General features: G+C 46.1%; 1 long non-coding RNA gene across 8 annotated transcripts in view; it reads right to left on the reverse strand.

Annotated features, from left to right (window-relative positions):
• LOC122555422 overlaps nucleotides 1-5,170 on the reverse strand; it is a 324,887-nt gene that overhangs the window by 292,676 nt on the left and 27,041 nt on the right. Inside the window, exons 1-2 of one of the 8 annotated variants that reach the window (XR_006313268.1) lie at nucleotides 2,353-2,533; nucleotides 1,582-1,696 (exon numbers count right to left, since the gene is read on the reverse strand). The exons of 1 other annotated variant lie outside the window; for it this stretch is intronic. This is a non-coding gene — a long non-coding RNA (uncharacterized LOC122555422). Of the gene's footprint in view, nucleotides 1-481; nucleotides 1,456-1,581; nucleotides 2,215-2,352; nucleotides 2,534-5,170 lie in introns of those variants that run through there. 6 more of the 8 variants (XR_006313267.1, XR_006313266.1, XR_006313264.1 and 3 more) reach the window with 6 other exon arrangements.

Here is a 5,170-nt window from a genome sequence, read left to right on the forward strand (position 1 = left end):
GAGTGGGCAGGAGAGAGAGTGAGTGAGAGAGAGAATGGGGGAGAGAGAGTGAGTGAGAGAGTGGGGGGGGAGGTGAGAGAGAGTGGGGAGAGAGAGGGGAGAGTGAGTGAGTGTGTGTGAGAGAGAGAGAGAGGGAGGGAAGAGTACAGGTCACTGATTTCTTTATAAGCCACAGCAGATATTTTTCTCTGCAACCACCCCCCGCCCCCCCCCCCCAACGTCTCTTTCAAACTTGACCACACACTTTTTCTTTCCGTTAAATTATTAATCATGTTTTAAGTGCTATGAGCTAAACTGATTCGAAAGTGAGTGGCGAAGGCGGGGGGGCCGGGGTGGGGATCTGAACAAAAACAAAAGGACAACAGAAAGGAAAAATAAAGAGCAAGGCAGCTTTGCTAAAGTTGCAGAGCGGGAGGCCAAAACCAGCCTCCCTTGCTGTTTTCGGTTAACCCCGCTGATGTCTGTGTTTCCCAGCACTGACCTCAAAATGGCCACTGGTGCCTCAGGAGCGTTATAGTCGCTTGTCTGGAACAGCTGAACACAATCTCGATCAGCAGCTTCTCCGTTCTCAGCCACAGAGGGATCGGAGGGATGGGGGAGTGGTGGGGTGTGGGGGCAGAGTGGTGGGAGGAGGGGGGGGGGGCCACTGGGAATGAAAAGCGAGACAGAGAAAAAAATTCCCTCACAACATGCTCGCAACCCATACACGATTCACGACGGGAGGGATTGGCTGAAATTTCAGCAAGTTAACCCCATGTAATACTCTTTCAACCAAATTAAATTCATTACCATATGAAAATGTGACCAAATTGAAAACACGTTCAAAACTTGAAAAGAAATGGCTTTGATTTCTCTTTTGCATTTTTAAAGCATTTTGCGTGTACAGATATAAAAGAGAAAATGAGATGGGAGCTTTGCAGCTCATAATTCAGCAGACACAAAGGACATTCTACATGAGTTCAGAAAGCAGAACGGAACACCGCCCCCCCCTCCACCCCAACCCCCGCGGGAGCTGACCCACAAATGGCCAGGAATTCAAACACAAAGCTGCCTGTTCATAACCGGTCTGCCATTTCTCTCAGAAGGCAAGGAGCTGGGCCAAGATGGAGAGCAAAGTATCTGCCAAAGAAACTAACCGGATCCTGTAGCTGTAGTGGGCGGAGAGAAAACGAGAGAGAGAGGGAGTGTGTGTGTGAGTGAGTGAGAGAGAGAGGGGGATAAATTATATGATGGGGCAAGGATGGGGTCGGTGGGGTGGGTGCTCGGCTAAACAGAAAGAAAGTGAGGACGGTGTTTGTGGACGGAGAGCTGGCAAAATAAGGAGAAACGAGAACCTTGTAATCTGTTCAGAGACTCATTCATCGACTTGTATTTCGAATAAGCACACGAGACTTTAACTGAATAAAATATTCTGCTGGGATTTAAGGCTTATCTGAGATGCACCAAAAGGGAAACACAGTACAGCCAAAAAACTTTTAAATCTGCTGCATGCTAATTCTCGATTTAAAAAAAAAACAGAACGCATAGTTCAAATCGTCATTGGAGAAGAAAATAAAGATTTCTTTTTGTTGTCTTACTCACAAGTTCCAGTTACTGCTGTGTGGAAGTCAGAGGAAGTGCTGAAAGTTTTTTTTTGTTTTGTCCTCCTGGATTGAGGCTCCTTTCCATGAATTCCTATCACTGTACGATTCTTACACTGTGAATAAAAAAAATCACCTCAGCCTCAGGCATCCAACCCTAAAAGAGTAAACGCTTTGAGGGAATTGTCGAAAGGCAAAAGGGATTTTTTTTTTGTTGATGTCTTTTATATATATATAAAGAGGAGGATGGCCTGTTCACTTCAGTTCTGAACGTTTAGCAACACGAGAAATCAGAGTGTATGTGTGGGTTTGTGTGTGTGTGTGCGCGCGCGCGCTGGTCTCAATTAAAGGAGCTATCGGTACTAGGCTTGGAAGGCGAAAGGAGGTGGGAAGAGAGAGGGAGGGATGGAGGGAGGAGGAGGAGGGGAATGGTGGTGGGAGGGGGGAGGTGGGGGAACAGAGAATGGGACTCAAACCAGGAAAACTAATAGTCTATGCATAATCAAAACTCATGGAACTTCCTGCCTTTCTCCCGCCTAAGCTCGGCTGGGTTTTTTTTTTGCACAGTACATTGGAATGTTTTCGCTTGGCTGGAGAGGCCCAGGGAGAGATCTACCCAGACAAGCCTTTCTGAATCAATTAACCTGCAGTCATTATTTGTGACATAAGGTCACCCTTAAGTCAGAGAAAGAGAGAGAGAGTGTGTCTGTGTCCGTGTATGTGTGTGCAGGGAGGGAGGGAGTGGAACGTTCCAAAGTTATGCAACTTTAACCTGTTTTCCTTTCTTCTTTTGAAAAGAAAATGCCACTTATATCTTTATTCTCATTTTGCGATGTCCAGAGAAAAACCTGCAGACCCATTCGCCTCAGCCAGACCCGACGATAGTTTCACAAGGAGGCCTCCTGTCTCAGGGATTTGGGAAAGGGTCCTCCTTTCCGCAGCCAACAGCAACACGGTTGTGCAGAGGGTGTAATTGTTAAGAGGGGGTTGGCGGTGGGGTGGGGGGGTGCGCGGATAGGATTGGGGAGGTGGGGCGAGCGGGAGAGGGGAGGGGTTTTGGGGTCAGAGGCCACTTCTTGATGTTACAGCTCTCCTCCACCAATGTGGATTTTTGCTGCATTCCCTGATCGTCGTTGCCTTTCCCTTTTTAAAAATAAATATTCACCCTAGTTTTCATGGGAACTGATTAACCCTCTCATTGCTGCAGCTGCAGACGAGTTTGTTCAAACTGAAAATGTAACATCTATCACGATCCAGTCAAATGGTTAAAAAGAAGTAACACTTCAGAACCAGCCGCTTTGCATCAACTTTCAGCAAATACACATTAACCCTTTCAAGGCCTCAGGCTCTCAGGTGGTCAAATTCCCCACTGTGAAAATCCAGAGAGAGGAGGAGATGTCTTCAGATCTTGAAGTGTTGCAGTGAGAAAATCATGAGCCATTGCAACTGGCTAGAATGCTCTGGAACATTCCCAAGAAGATGGCTGACTTATGATCTCTTCCTCCTGCATCAGATAACTCACTTTACCACAGAGGATGGTACTCTAGCCTGTTGGATAAAACTCAAGGCCTCAACTTGAGTTTTATCCAATTGAACATTAAATGTAATTGAAGATTTCAAAATAGGCTATTGTAGAGCACTGACAATTGCACTGTGTATTTCGACCAGTTGAAGTTACCAGATCCACATACATCAGTCAAGGGAAGCAATACAAAAGAATTCCTGCATAATAGCACTCGGTTTTACTTTTAACAGTATCTCGCTGGTCATAGACTTTTTTTTTCTGTTTCAAGAATCTCGCAGCAATTATAACCATAAGACTTTCAGAAATCGGAACAGGAATAGGCCATTCGGCCCCTCGAGCCTGCTTCATCATTAAATAGGACCACGGCTGGTCCAGCATTCCTCACACCCTGTCCTCCAACCCCACCCCACCCTTGATTCCCGAACCAATCACAACTTCAGCATTCCCAAAGTACATTACAGCCAATGATGAAGGTCAGTTACTGACAAAATGTCGGAAACATAGCAGTTGATTTGCGCACAGCATGCTGCAACAAACGGCAATGGGATAATGACCAAATATTTTTATCAATCTGTTTTTATTATGTTGATTGAGAAATATATGTTGGTCCAGAAATTATGCAGATTCCTTTGTCATTTTCAAACAGAGCAAAAGATTTCTTATGCCCACCTCAGAAGGCAGATGAGATCTTGCTTTCATATCTCCTCGCTCTGACCTGAACCCTGCACAAAAGCATCCCTGACAATGCAGCACTGAAATGTCATCCTGCACTGTCTGTTGAAGTCCCTGGTGTGATTGATACCTGTAGCCTCTTGATTCATGGGAGAGAGCAGTAATTAGCTACCTCATTGCTGCCAACCTGTTGGAAGTGTCATATTTGGATGTTATTAGATTAGATTCCCTACAGTATGGAAACAGGCCATTTGCCCCAACAAGTCCACACCAACCCTCCGAAGAGTAACTCACCCATCTCCATGCCCTACATTTACCCTCTGACTAATGCACCTAACACTATGGGCAATTTAGCATGGGCCAATTTACCTGACCTGCACATCTTTGGACTGTGGGAGGAAGCCAAAGCACCCAGAGGAAACCCATGCACACAAGGGGAGAATGTGCAAACTCCACACAGATGGTTGCCCGAGGTGGGAATCGAACCTGGGTCCCTAGCACTATGAGGCAGCAGTGCTAACCACTGAGCCACCCCTATTAAACCCAGGCTCCATCTGTCATGCAGGTAGATATAAATGATTCCATGGCACTATTTTAAAAGGAACAGGACATGTTGCAAATCCTAGTCAATATTTATCCTTTTTATTCATTTCTTCAGGAGTTGAGGGCATCTCTGGCTAGACAGCATTTATTGCCCATCTCTAATTGCCCAGAGGGCGGTTGAGAATCAACCACATTGCTGTGAGTCTGGACTCCAGATCAAGTATGGATGGCAGATTTCCTTTCCTAAAGAAGATTGGTGAATCAGGTTTATCCTGACAATCGATGATGTAAGTCAGACTGGGTACAAACGCACATTCACAGAATTACAATTCGTAAACACAGACAAACTAGACACACATACACACACTAGGAGATGCACACAGGTAGTAAGGTCTCTCATGTGACACACTGCTCCATGTGGAATTAGCTGTCACGATGTCACTGCTACTATTGATCTTCGATAAGGAGACAATCACCTGGACCTCTCAATCCCATTTGTCAAAGCTCTTCCAATAGCAGCAGCCCCTCTCTATCTACTCTGTCCAGGGCCCTCTTGATTTTGAGCAGCTCATTCAAATTGCTCTCAATCTTCTCTAAATACCGTACAACCCAGATTGCTTCCTTCTTCAAAGACCGCAATTTCACCCCAGACGTGATCAGCGATGCTCTCCACTGCATCTCCTCCATTTCCTGCTCCTCCGCCCTTGAGCCCCACCCCTCCAATCGCCACCAGGACAGAACCCCACTGGTCCTCGCCTACCACCCCACCAACCTCCATATACATCATATCATCTGTCGTCATTTCCGCCACCTCCAAACGGACCCCACCACCAAGGATATATTTCCCTCC

Source organism: Chiloscyllium plagiosum, chromosome 12 (genome assembly GCF_004010195.1).
Source record: "Chiloscyllium plagiosum isolate BGI_BamShark_2017 chromosome 12, ASM401019v2, whole genome shotgun sequence".
NCBI lineage: Eukaryota > Metazoa > Chordata > Chondrichthyes > Orectolobiformes > Hemiscylliidae > Chiloscyllium > Chiloscyllium plagiosum.